This window comes from Carcharodon carcharias, chromosome 10, assembly GCF_017639515.1.
Source record: "Carcharodon carcharias isolate sCarCar2 chromosome 10, sCarCar2.pri, whole genome shotgun sequence".
NCBI classification, from domain to species: Eukaryota; Metazoa; Chordata; class Chondrichthyes; order Lamniformes; family Lamnidae; genus Carcharodon; species Carcharodon carcharias.
Genome location: NC_054476.1, coordinates 125602540 through 125617571, shown reverse-complemented (window position 1 = coordinate 125617571; position 15032 = coordinate 125602540). Strand labels below are relative to the sequence as shown.

The 15032-nt window shown below is 42.8% G+C and overlaps 1 protein-coding gene across 1 annotated transcript in view; it reads left to right on the top strand.

Annotated features, from left to right (window-relative positions):
• The window catches only part of LOC121283627 (syntaxin-1A-like), a 239994-nt gene that overhangs the window by 30203 nt on the left and 194759 nt on the right, over positions 1 to 15032 (top strand). The gene's annotated exons all lie outside the window — the stretch shown is intronic.

Here is a 15032-nt window from a genome sequence, read left to right as displayed (position 1 = left end):
CCATGGATTTGAATCCAAGGTGTTAAATGTCAGTACAGTGAGATGATCAGCCAGGAGCTGTCCTTTGGAGAAGTCCCATATAAACCTTCAGATCTATTGAAATCAAAAAATTAGAGTGAGTTGCAGATCGATATTGTTAGCAACAATAACACCTTTGTAGAGATCCTTGGCTAATGCAGCTCAGGACCTGCTGCATTTCATTTTGAGGAGCAGCTTGATAAACTTGAGATGCAAACACAGAATTTAGGGGGTGGTCATGGGTAAGGAGTTCCTGCATAAGCCAATAAAACCATTGATGTTTATGGCACAGGAAGGGGCCCTTGATGGTTGTAGGTCAGGGCAAACCAAACCTAATCCCACTACCCTGCTATATATCTACCCAGCCTAATCTTGCTTTCCTTCTTACTTCCCATATCCTTTAACAATCCTCTTTTCAAATGACTATCATATTTTAAGAAAAAATATGAACTTTGCTTTAGCAATTGTCTATGGCAGAGAATTCTGCAGTCTAACTGACCTCTGTATAGAGGCATTCTTTCCTACTAATTTTCCAGGCTAGTTCAACTTCACAATTATGTTTAGTTTCCCAAACAGATTTGTTTATGTGCAAAGGAATGCATAAGTGCTGTGAGCAGGTGAAATTTAAGGGATGCAGATAATTAAAAGTGTTAGAAGGGGGCAAAAAATTCTTCTCGCCTTCGGAAAGGTTCTCGTTGGTATCCTTTGAGAAGGATGAGAGGATTGAGGACTAAGAAGAGAAGGGCAAAAATGAAGAAATAGGAAACCAAGGTACAAGCATCAGTCTGCAGTTGAATGATAAAGCAGGTAGCACCCGACCATTTGTTGCAGAATGTTGAGGTGATGGTGATGCTGCATGAGGAGGGTTACTCTGGCATTCACATCTTTTAATGGTGCCATTGTGTCTGCTGGCCTAGTTTTCATTGGAATATGACACTTTATACGAACCATTTATTTGTCAGTGATGTTTACCTTGGTCTGAAGATGCTGTAATGGCAGTCGAGCACAGCGTACTGAGCATCAGGTATTTTTAATGCCTGGAATTCTTTCACTGCTTCTCCTCCATCAAACATCTCAAGTATGGTGATCTATTGGGAAGACCAGCGGTGGCAGTAACAGTAAGGGATGCAAAATAATGCATCAATCAACAAAGGGTCATTAGAATCCAAGTTCTGGTAGGTAGGGGGAAAATAAGCAAAAATGTGAGGAGAAACAGTGAAGTAACTTTAAATTTGCAGCACCAATTTATTTACTGCTTATTTAAAATAAAGGACACACAGATAATTCCTAGCAACTGTTTCATAAAATATGCAGCTCAGAAGCAGACCACTGGTCCCAAACAGTCAGTGTGGGAATCCCATGGAAATCATTTGAAACAGAAATCCTGAACACCAGAGTGTTCCTGCCCCAAAATTAATATTTAAATGAGCTCTGTTTACCTGTGTTTAGTACCAGCATTCCCTGCTCACAGGAGTTGTATATAATGCACAGTGAATGGAGATCTGATATGTTGGGATTCTGCACAATTTTCCAGTTGAGTCCGCCCGATTTACTCCAATTAATTGGGTGTACCTGATCAGGAGATCAAGCCTGGGGTAATTCTGCCTTTGATTTTCTGTCTTACCACATTTTGAAAATGTTCTGGTTGGTCTGAGCTGATTTGAGATTGCCTGTCTCAATTGAAATGAACTTCAAGGCAAATCTCTCCGTGATTCATACCCCAAGAGTTCAAGTACTCTGAACAATTAAAATTTTCCCCATCCTTTCAGCAAGATTGAAATGTTTCCTTTGTATTTACTTTTCTTTAATGAGGAATTGTTGGTGCCCAAAAACCTAATCAATGCAGATACCTGCTGACCATTGGGGTCATTTCCAATCCAAACTCATTAAGATGTAACCATTTGTTTTCAGCCATTTATACAAGAAATATTTTCTTGTTAGTAAAGTAGCTCCATTGTGAATAGTTGTTAACTGTGGTGGAGAACCTCTTAGCTTTTTGTCACTCCTGCCTCCTCTCATTCCTGAAAATGAGAACATCTGTTATTAAGAAGATTTTATCAGGAACTGACTTCAATTTACATTTAATAATGAGAAAATGCAATGTTTGCTCCAGTGGAAACAGTGGTTAAGTCCAGCAAAACTGGCCCATTTGGCCATATTCCTTGGCCAATTAAGTTTATTGCTTGGTCACTGGCGAGACTCCAGAAGACATTTTTCATTCTCTTCTTAATGTCAGATTCCAATTCCACTGGTATCAAAATTGAATTATCCTGAATTGATGTTATTCACTCATCAAAAATGCATTGCCTCTCTATTGCTGAATCTATTGTGAAAGATTCATAGTACCTCAATAATGGAATAGGTATAGTCGATCTGGATTCCAGGGCAGCATATAATGCAACGGAGCCTTCAATATTTTCCAGGCAATGTGCAACAGATCAGGGATTGATCTTCTTTAATTCATAGAAAACTATATTTTTATTGTTTGGAGATTTTAATTTTTCACTTGTTTGGAACAATTTATATATGAATGCCTTGTATTTTAATGGGCAGAATCTTCTGTTTGGCGAGCAGGAGCAGGGCCTGCTCATTGACATGTAAAATGACGCGGGGTGACGTCAGGCGTGAGTCCCGACATCGCCCACGTCATTTAGATTTTCAGGTTGACGGGCACGCAGCCAAGTTGGCTGCGGCCGGCCAAACTGTAAAAGGCCTATTAAGGCCATTATAAAGCTAATTGAAACCATTAATGGACCTGCCTGTCCAACCTTAAGGTTGGCGGGCGGGCTTCAGAAAAAGCACGAAACCCCATCCACGGGCGGAATGAGGTTTCATGAGTGATTAAAAATATTTCAAAATAAAAGTTATGGACATGTCCCAACTCATGTGACCGTGTCAAATGAGGGGACATGGCAGCAAAATTCGTTTCTCATCTTTATTTGAAGTTTAAAATCTGAGCTGATCTCCCTGAGGCAGCACTTTGACTCAGGGAGATGAGTGCGCGCTTTCACGTGCAAGCGCAGAAGAGTGCACTTCCAGCTCAGGGAATGCCCCACCCCCCTCCCTGCCCACACATGAAGTGCAAAGTGCTTCCTGGCAAACGTCATGCTGGGCGGGCTTTAATTGGTCCGCCCACGTAAAATGGTGGCCCGCCCCTGACCGGGATCGGGGACCCACCCATCCACGCCCGCTCCCGCACAACCCCCCAACAGGCGGGAAAATGTTGGCCAATGTCTTTTCAAAAGGGAATAAATCACCTTTTCCTAGGCAGAGGTGTATTATAGCCAAATCTACACATGTGACTGGGCCACTTATATTGTTGACCTAGTTTCAAGAAGGAGGCAGAGTTTCCAATACAGTTTGGTGTTGCCCTGAAGCAAATAAATAATTGCAAATTAATTTGTGGGAATGCATTCTGATACTTTGATACTTTGAACCCCACTGTGAGTGCATTCAATTATGAAAGATATCTTCTTAATATTTCATTGCCTTAAATTTTGCATCATGAGCAAAGCACTGGGGATAATTGTTTCCATGTATGTCCTATGTAGAATGACCCTCCACTTACCAGGCAACTGAATGAGTTGGAGCTGTGGAAAACACACTGTAAATGCCTAATTTCGCATACTAGCTTGCTGTGCACCTCTCCAAACCATGAGGACTATTAAAATGGCAACCGTAGTCTTGGTAGTTGTGCTTGGGAGAGGTCCAGTGATCGAAACTGGGAGGTAGAGTGGTTGTATGGAGTGCAGGTGGGGAATAATGGAAATTTTAGATTTCCTAGGCTCATTGCTGGAATGGCATAAAGATTACAAAGAGTCTGAATATTACGTTTCAGAAATAGGCCATTCAACCCAGCACACTTGTGCTGGTGTTTTGCTCTACAGGAGTCACCTTGGCTGACTGTGCTTTCCTCGTCTATCAAGTCTAAAATTTCTTTTTTAAAAATTAATGGACATTACTTTAATAATTTGTGGAAGAAAATTCTGCATTTTAACTGCTCTCTATGTAAAATGTTTTTTTTCCTAACATCACCTTTGACTATTTTTTTGATTATCTTAAATTTGTCTCCCCTCAATATCATCTGATTGACCATGGAAGGAATTTGCCATAACCATAGCACTTCATAACCTTGAAACCTCGATTAGATTACTCATTGAACTTTTCTGATCCAGCTTGTTAAAAAAAATCAAAATTCTCAAGTCTCTCTTCATGACTGTCAGCCATTTCCTCCAGTAATATCCCAGTGATTCTATGCAAACCTTTTCCATTACTTTTTTGTTCAATCCTCCCTATAATGGAGTCCCCAAAACAGTACACAACACTATAGCTTAACTGAAGTCTTATACAAGCTCAACATTATCTGCTTGCTTTTGTGTTGGTGCCTCTAGATGCAGATTCTGCCAGTATTTTTTTCACAGCCTGATCATCTTGTTCTACCACCTTTAATCACCTGTGTGCCTGTGCAAACGGTCCATCTGTTTTACGCCATTTCAAATCTTAACAGTTAAAATGTATTTCCTTTCCTTATCCTGATCTTCCACATGTATCACTTCACACATTATTGCTGTTGCAACATGTTCTGTTCTGTATTAAATTTGTTAGGGGTTTACATTGTATAGGTTTGATAGACAGTTTTAGCCGCCTCCTTTGTTTTAATTCGGTCCTTTTCTTGGAGGGCTTTTGAACATTTTTAAACTACTTGTGGACTCTACACCCAACTTTTATTTCCTAAGGTTGCATTCAGTTGTTTCAATGAGTTGGAAATTTGGTAGATTGATTGAAATCTCAAAAGTGCAAACCATAATTGGCCATTATCTATTGTATAGATGCTCCATATCCTTCACTGTAAACCTGGGCTCCCTCCTGCTGTACTCTGCCCTCCCAATTCCCAACCCCAACTCGTCAGTACTCCTCAACCTTCCAGCTGTCTTGCTAACATAGCAGGCTTGGTTTCCTGTTTGAAAAAAGCCTACAGTTCCTGGCAGTGCCTTTTTTTAGCATCCTCATTGGGAAAGTCAACCCTGCTCATTATGAGCAGCAACCCAAATTGCCCCATCGCTCTCTAATTGACCTTCCCACCCTTTGTGCCTGTTGGGGGCTAATCTTGCCAAACTTGTTCCTGTCCAACCCTCCCCTCCCACTGCTGACACAGTTTGGATTCCGCCAGGGCCAGTCAGCTCCTGACCTCATCATAGCCTTGATCCAAACATGGACAAAAGAACTGAACTCCAGAGGTGAGGTGAGAGTGGCTACCCTTGGCATCAAGGCAGCATTTGACCAAGTGTGGCAACAAGGAGCCCTAGCAAAACTGGATTCAGTGGGAATCAGGAGGGACTCTCCATTGTTTGGAGTCATGTGGTTGTTGGAGGACAATCAACTCAGTCTCAGGACATTACTACAGGAGTTCCTCAGGGTATTGTCCTCGGCCCAACCATCTTCAGCTGCTACATCAGTGACCTTCCCTCCATAATAAGGTCAGAAGTGGGGATGTTTGCTGATGATTGCATGTATATACCACCATTTGTGACTCCTCAGATACTGAAGCAGTCTGTGACCAAATGAAACAAGACCTCGACAGCATTCAGGCTTGGGCTGACAAGTGGCAAGTAACATTCGCACTACACAAGTGCCAGGCAATGATCATCCTCATTGAGAAAATCTAATCATAGCCGCTTGATATTCTATGACACTACCATTGCTGAATCTCCCACTATCATCATCCTGGGGATTACTATTGACCAGAAGCTGAATGGGACCAGCCATATAAATACTGTGGCTACAAGAGCAGGTCAGAGGCCTAGGAATTCTGCAGTGAGTAACTCACCTCCTGACTTCCCAAAGCCTGTCCACCATCTACAAGGCACAAGTCAGGAGTGTGATGGGATACTCCCCACTTGCCTGGATGAGTGCAGCTCCCACAACACTCAAGAAGCTTGACACCATTCAGGACAAAGCAGTCTGTTTGACTGGCGACCCCATCCACCATGTTAAACATTCACTGCCTCACCACTGAGACACAGCGATAGCAGTATGCACCATCTACATTCTACAACAACTCATGAAGACTCCTTCAACAGCACCTTCCAAACCTGCAACTTCTACCACCTAGAAGAACAAGCGCAGCAGATGAAAGCTGCATACCAACCTGACTTGGAAATATATCACTGTTCCTTCACTGTCGCTGGATTAAAATCCTGGAACTCCCTTCTTAACATCACTGTTGGTGTACTACACCACATGGACTGCAGTGGTTCAAGAAGGTGATTCACTACCACCTTCTCAAGGGCAATTAGAGATGGGCAATAAATGCTGGCCTAGAATAAAAAAGATCACTTGCTCCGTCAAGACCATTAAGGGGGCAGTATGGCACTTAGCATAAGATCACACCTTGGCCTTAAACCCTACTTGTCTGGCACTTTTTCTCCTCCTTTTGAGCATCTGACCTTGTTCCACCCCTCTTAGCCCTCTTTCATTCTGTATCACCCTCAATAATCACTGTACAATAATTTTATCAGCAACATGTCTTCACTAGTCTCCTCCCCCAGCCTCTGCACTGAACAACTTCTCATCCTTGAACTTCTCATCCTACTCCTCAACTCATCATGTTCTCTCTCTCCTTGAGTTCACTGCCCTCTTACCCTCCCTAAACCGTTCCCTCCATGTAAACTCCTCAACCCATATTCGAAGTCCTCCCCTCCCCCCTTAACCTTGCCACTTGACGTGGTCTTACTAGTTCCATTGTATCATTACAGAAAGGACCATCTTTGCTCACTTCCTTGTGTCACTCATCATCTACATACCTCTTCTATGCCCCAACCCTATCTCCTTCTGAATCTGTCCCTGGGAAAAAAACTATCCCCCAATTCATGTACAACTGCACTTTCTCGAAATCCCAACCACCTAGCCTTTGACTCACCGTTCACCACAACATTTCTGCACTACTGATTTACTCAATCATACCCTCACCTCTGCCTTTGATGTCTTCATTCCATATAAAACGATTACTCTCTCTCACCCTGGCCACTCCCCCTGTCCTTCCCTTAAGTCCAAAGGATGAAGACTGAAATGATATGTTGTACAACTAGCTTAACCATCCACCACCAGATCTGGCTGGACCACTTAAAACACTGGGTCAGGTTCTGTTCTCAATGTTAAAACTGCTGACAATCCCAGGATCATTCTGGAGTGCAAAAATTAACCCTCAGCTTCTTTTCTCTCCAGCACACTGTTTTCTTAAACTCCCTCTCTCCAGTCCCCTCCACCCTCACCTCCAACAAGAAGCATGAGGAGCTCATGAACTTCTTTGTCATTAAGATTGAGACAATTCGATCAGCTGCCTCTGACACATCCCTCCTCTCCACTAGCCCACCTGGCCACAGTTTATTTTATGTTCCCCATTGCCCCAGCTCTGAGCTCGCATCTTTCTCTAGTTTCTCTCCTACCTCACTGTATGCCCTCTCTGACCTCATCTTGTCCCTGAGACCCACCTCCTGTTCCCTCAATCCTGTCCCTACTAAATTGTCTCTCCTTTAAAACTGCCATATTCATCACCCTTCTCAAAAAATCATTGTCCCTGTTCTGACACAGCAGATGGTAATTGCTGAGCAGTTCAAATCCCAGAGGAAAACTTGAACACTGTCACAACTTATGATCAATTTGTATGTTTTGAGACGTGGGCTTTGAGTTCAGTAATAAGACCACCAGCTCTTAAGAGGTTTTTATAAAACAAAATTAAACATTTATTAATAAGAGAAATGATTTTAAATATATGCGTACATTTACAAATTACTACTATGATACTTATAAATCCCATAATCAATCAAATTCCTAGTAACAATTTTAAGGCAAAGGTAGGACACATAGATTTTAATAGACCCAGACAAAGTAAACAATACCCTGAACAGTTGAATGCAAAGTGAGTTCTCTCAACTTCAGTTCTTGAAGGCAGCAGTTTGAGGCTTTTCACACTTGTTGAATCTTAGACTGCCAACCCTTACACACAACCTTCAATCCTTTATACATATTTTCTCCTTTGAATGCAAATTCCCATTGTTTCACTATGTCTTTGGACTTCATCTCTCTGATAAGAAAAAATCTCTAATAGCACTAAGTTTTATCAGTAATCTTTGGGAAAAATAAACACACTCTTTCTAATCTTCACCTGGCTAGGTGATACATTTCACTCCCTGTTTTGAAAACAATCTAGCCTGGCTTATTTAAAAATGTGATGATCCCTTGACACTCATATTTCTAAACTTCCCCATGTTTACCTAATTAACATTTCAAACCTAACTTCTCTTCTTACATCAAAGCACCCAGGCTAGCTGCCTCTAGTTCAATTAAGTCTCTCTCTCTCACACATGCACATGCACAATCACACGTGCACACACACACACACACACACACACACATCCCACGATTACTCCATTTTACAATAAATTCCAATAATATTATGAGAATTACTACATCTTCCTGACATCCTTGCAAACTACCATCCCATCTCCAAATTCCCTTTCCTCTCCAAAATCCTTGAATGTATTGTTGCCTCCCAAATCCATTCCCATCTTTTCTGGAATGCCATGTTTGAATCACTCCAATCAGGATTCTTCCGCTTCCACAATAGTGAAACAGCTTTGATCAAAAGTACCCATGTGACTGTGACCAAAGTAGAATTTCCCTTCTTGTCCCTCTCGACCTGTTTGCATCCCTTGACATGGCTGATCATGCCATCCTCCTCCAACACCTGTCCACTTTCATCCAGCTGTATGGGACTGCTTTCACCTGGCCCTATTCTTATCTTTCAATTTGAAGCCAGGGAATCACTTACAATGGCTCATCTACCAGCTCTTGCATCGTTAACCCTGGTGTTCCACAAGGACCTCTCCTTGACCCCCTCCTATTTCTCATCTACTTGGCGACATCATCTGAAGGCATGGCATTAGTTTTCACATGTACGATGACAACACCCAGCTCTGTCTCACCACTACCGTCGTGACTCACCTACTCTTGCTAAATTGTCAGAATGCTTATTCAACATCAGTACTGGATGAGCAGAAATTTCCTCCAATTAAATATTGGGAAAACTGATACTATTGTTTTTGGTCCGCATTCCAAAATCAGTTCTCTGGCCACCAACTCAATCCCTGTTCTTGGCAAAAGTCTGAGATTAAAGCCAGTCTGTTCACAGCCTTGGTGTTATATTTGATCCAGAGATGAGATTCCAACTTCACATCCATGTCATCGCTAAGACCGGCTATTTCTACTTTCGTAACATCACCTGACTTCAACCCTGCCTTAGCTCTTCTGCTCCTGAAATCCTCATTTGTTCCTTCATTACATCAAGAATTCACTATTCCAACACAGCCCAGCCTGGTCTCCCAAATTCTACCTTCATTAAACGTGAGATCATCTGAATCTCTGCTGCCCGTGTCTTATCTTGTAGCAAGCCCCATTTCCCTGTGCCCCTGTGCTCGCTGAACTGCATTGGCGCCTGGTCAAGCAATGCCCTGATTTCAAAATTGTCATCCTTGTTTTCAAATCCCTCCATGGCTTTGCCCCTCCCTGTCTGTGTCATCCTCCCCAGCCCCACAACATTCTGAAGTATCTGGGCTCCTTGAATTCTGACTGTGTGCATTCCCAATCGTAACTGCCACACCATTGGTGGCCATGCCCTCATTTGTCGTGGCTCCAAGCTCTGGAATACTTCCCCTACACCTCTCCACCTTCCTACAACATTTTCCTCCTTTAACTCACTTCTTAAAGCTTACCTTTTTGACCAAACCTTTGGTTGTCTGACCTAATATCTCCTTATGTGGCTTGGTGTTATACTTGATTTTATAATGCTGCTGTGAATTGCTTTGAGGCATTCCATTACATTAAACGTGCTTTATAATTTTACGTTGTTGTTGTATTCACTATTTTCTATCAGCTTTGCAGTAAGTATTATAACACACAGCCTTGCTGGGGTCAAAGACCTAATTACTGGCCTATTCTGGTACCTAATTATTATTGTTCAAACCTATGGCTGGATGGTATAACTAGCAGCTGGCAGAAAGCCAAGACATATTACAAAGCAGAAACTAAGCTTTGTGTTAACTGGAATCCATTCTGGAATCTTGGAGTTAATGCCTCTTTCTGTAAGCCAGCCATAAAATTTGCTTTCAAGGAGCAGATCTTTCTGAAGTAAAATTGTGCCCTCTTTATTCTTAGGCTGCTTTGAGATCGCAGCTACAGTGGAAATCACATTGAATTGAGATCACATTGATCTGGCTGCAAACCATGTCAATTTTTAGCAATTTCCATTCAGTGCTTTCAGAGATGCGCAGACTTTAGATTGGAACATTGTAGCTCAGAAAACAAATTGATAGAATTATAAGTGAGCTAAATTCGAGCTAAAGTGAGCGCCCAAAAACGGGTGCAGAAATCTCAATGTACGATTTAATCTACACTTGTTGCTTGTGGTGCAGGCAGCATGTCAACTTTTATGCTGCCTGCTAATTTACACGATTGCAATGAGCAGCCAGCTCTAACCTCACCATGAGTGACTGCAGGGCCCAGCAGGGAGACCAGAATTGTGAGAGGTTAGCACATGTTAAAACCAGCCTGCACTACTTAAAAGTAAGGGTGCATTGTGGCTGGAGCATTGCTGCAGGTCAGTCAATAACTGTTTCTGACCTGGCACGAGGCACAAGAGTGGTACAACATGGGAGAGAACACGTTCCAAGATTTTCCGATGCTACACTAGAGGCCTTGGTCGATTGGTTGCAAAGGGGAAGTGCTCTATCCACAGGGAGCCAGGAGGTCCTCTGGATAAATTCTCAGATGGCAGTGGGTTAGTTATGGTGGTCAATGCCGAGAGTCAAACCCCCAAGGAGCTGGAGGCAGTGTCATGCAAAGTTCAATGACTTCACACAATTGATCAAGATCAGTGAATGTATCTGCAAATGCCATATTCCACTACCTGCACCACTAACCTCATATACTTATGATAAAATTGGTAGTTTGTAAGCTGCTGTCTGCACTGACCATGGTTTTAAAGCCTGTGTGTGTTTTTTGAAACTGTCCCTAACTGAAACAGAAACTCAAATTTCCATGTTTCTGGGAGGGGAATTTTTAATTTGAATTCCTGGCCGTGACATCAAACTTCTGAGAAATCAGCTTATGGCTTAGTTGCTAGGCAAATGGAAGCTAATGGTGGGGTGGGTGGGAAGAGTGGTGAACCCAAACACTGAGCTGAGGGGCGAAATGTCAGCTTGTGGTCAGAATAGACACAGGACTGCTGGTGTTTAGTTTTTTTTAGCAGATGACGAATAGGCTGTGAATTTAAGACAGCTAAATCGTGGTACAGCTAAAGGAGACCAAAAAAGCTGATTTTTGGGGCAGCATTGTGAAGAATCTGACAAAGTGGACATTGTACCTGTGTAAAACTGATGGGACTTTGGGCTTAACTCCTGCATGAATAAAGGAACTCAACCTCAATCTAGGAAGAACAGATTTTTGTGGTTACTGCCATATATGCTGAAGGGGCTACCTGAGAAATGTATGAGATCTGTTTTTGTTGTATCAGCTAGTTAGAGTGCATAGTTTCTACCAAATACAATTTGCTTGTTAATCTGTGTTTAATTTATGCTGATTTTGGTTTGGTTGGTTCAGTAAAAGTTTTTTTTAAATGAATCTTGTCCATCAGGTTTTTCCACTGGGGTCATTTGGAAAGTTCAGTTTTTTCATGTTATTAATTTACGCTGGGATTTTAACACACTGCTCCAGCCATCATACCCCAATACCCACCTACAAACAATTTCTATCAATCAGTACCTGTACCTAACATTCATAGCTTCACCGCACCCTCACACACTCAGTGCTGCTGCGAGCTTCACATCCCCATCTCACCACTTGCACACACTGCCAGGTATTCAACTATGATAGTCTCATCACCCAAACAGAATTGTACCATACTTACTGACACACTTCCCTCTCTGTTGCAGGACAAAATAGTATGCAACCTGAGGCAGCAAGTATTAGCTGTTGAACCCATGTTGCCAGAGTATTAGCTCATTAGCCCGAGCCTCTGGATTACTAGCTTAGTGACATTACCACTGTACCAACATCTCCCCCAAAGACCAACACTGCACCACCACCTCCCACCCCCCCCCCCCCCCCCCCCCCCCCCCCCCACCATCACCACCCCGCAAAGCGGGTTTCATGCACTAACCACCATGCAGGAGATTGTGTTCACCATCCATCCTTGGAGTGGCCATTGCTGAGGCCATGGTCACCGATGGGGCTGACATGATCCTATCCTCATGCCTAATCCTCCTCCTCACATTCCACTTCCCCGCATCCCCCCACAATCTTATCTGATTTAGAAACTGCAGATTATGTAAGCATGCAACCCTTACTCACCCCCCTCCCTCTCCACCCGCTGTACCCTTTTCAACTTAACCCAACCCTACCCTTGTGTCTTTCTCCAAGAATTGCCACCTGGCCAGCAGTCATGGAAGAGGAAGAAGATTGTGATGATCAATGAATATTGTCACTCAATCTCACACTCATGGAACCATAGAATGGTTACAACCCAGAAGGGAGCCATTCAACTCGTCATGTCTGTGATGCAAATCCAACCCCACTAGACCCACTCTTCTATTTCCCCATAACCACGCAAATGTTCTCTCTTCAGGTTCTTTTCCAATTCCATGTTCAAAGCCATGATTGGATCTGCTGCAATCTCAGAATGTGCCATTCCAGGTCCTAACCACATGCTGCATATAAAAAGTTTTCCCCGTGTCGCCTCAAATCTGATTCTCCCAATGGGAACAGTTTCTCCCTATACACTCTGTCCAGACCTTCATGATTTTGACCACTCCTATCAAACCTCTTTCTCTTCTCTTGTCTAAAGAGTATAGCCTCTCCCATCTATCCATGTAACTGAAGTCCCTCATCCTTGGAACCAGTCTTCTAAATCTTTTCTGCATGCTCTCAAATGTCTTCACATCCTTCCAAAAGTGTGCTGCCCAGAATTGAACACAATACTCCAGAGGCTGGACTAGTGTTTTAAAAAGGTTCCCCATAACTTTCTTGCTTTTGTACTTTTTGACTTTTAGCCACCAGCTTAATCACTGACACTGTGCTTACTTTAAAGAACATCTTAGGCTCCAGATGTGCACATGGTGAGACTCTGGCGATGAGTGGCTGCAGCCACGGTAGAGAGCTAGGAGAGGATCATTTCTACACCTCCTTCTGGTCAGGGGTCAAACAGCTGCTTGCTCCTGGAAGGGGAAGTCTGCTGTAGAGGACTCAAACGAGCAATTTGATGGGACAGACTACATAAGAAGGCTGAAGGGCTAGCACAATGAAATGTTTGATGCATTGGCAGACCTGACAGCCTGGAGTTAGTGTCATAAAGCATGGAGGTGCCCAGCATCAGCTTGGCACAGGGCTTTGCATAGATCTTGAAAATACCTCCATTCCAGCGTGGAATCAGTGACCAACTCCATTAGTGTGTTAGTTCATGGAAATTCAGTGAACAGCAGCAGAGATAATGGACAGGTGCTCTAAATGGCAGGATGTGACTGTTGGTGGCCTGCAAGGATCTGTGTTGGCACTTCAACTATCCATTAGTGACTTACTTTTCTACGTTCTTTCATGGGATGTGGGTCTTGCTGGCAAGGCCAGCATTTGTTGCCCATCGTAATTTCCCTTGAACCAAGTGGCTTGCCAGGCCTTTTCAAAGGGCAGTTAAGAGCCAACCACATTGCTGTGATCTGGAGTCACATGTAGGCCAGGCTGGGTAAGGACAGCAGATTTCCTTCCCTAAAGGACATTAGTGAACCAGATGGGTTTTTGTGACAATCGATGATAGTTTCATAGTCACCATTACTGAGATTAATTTTCAATTCCAGATTTTTTATTTATTGATTGAATTTAAATTCTACTAGCTGCCATGGTGGGATTTGAACCCGTTTCGCCAGGGTTTTGGCCTTAGCCTCTGGACTGAATACTCACTGAATATTCCTGCTGGGAGCCCTTCACCCCTTCCTCCTCTTCTCTCCTCCAGCTGCTTGACCTGCTTTGTGTGCCCTCTGCTCATTCTCCTAGTCATGCTTGTGGCAGGGTGTTGGATACCATTTGATAGGTCTTAATGAAGCCTTCAGAGTCTTTAGTAGGTTAACCGTATGTATTTATTAACTACAAGATCTAGACAATAAACACAGTAAAGAGTTCAAGCCAGAAGCTGTCTCCATGCTTACTTGTGCACATGGTTCTGTCCAACTCTAGATTGACCACTAGTTTAGTGATTTAGCATCACCATCTGCCCCCAAAAGTTTGGGTGATTGAATAGAAAGCCATGCAACTAGATTTGCTGATAACACAAAGTTAGGCGGCATTATAAGCAGTGTAGATGGAAGCATAAAATTACAGAGATATTGATAGATTAAGTGAATGGGCAAGAGAATATTAAATGTCATTTCTTTATGAAAAGCGTGTATCAGTGGTCTCACACGAAAGGTACATGGCAAACTATGCAATGTTATAAACCTCCAGCTCCAGTCTGGAAGGAGGTTTTATGAAAGGGAAATCATGCTTAACCAATTTATTGACGTTCTTTGAGGAAGTAACATGTGCTGTGGATAAAGGGAAACTGGTGGATGTGCTGTACTTATATTTCCAGAAGGCATTTGATAAAGTGTCACATCAAAGTTTATTGCAGAAGATAAAAGCTCACAGTAAGGGGGTAACATATTGACATGGATAGAAGATTGGCTGGCTAACAGAAGCAGAGAGTAAGGCTGGTGCCACAGTGGGGCCTCAACTGTTTACAATTTATATAAATGACTTGGATGAAGGGACTGAGGGAATGGTTGCCAAATTTGCTGATGACACAAAGTAAGTTGTGAAGAGGATATAAGTAGGTTGCAAACATATACGTCAACTCTTTTCTTCTCCGCCGATGCTGCCAGACCTGCTGAGTTTTTCCAGGTAATTCTGTTTTTGTTTTGCAAACATATATAGAT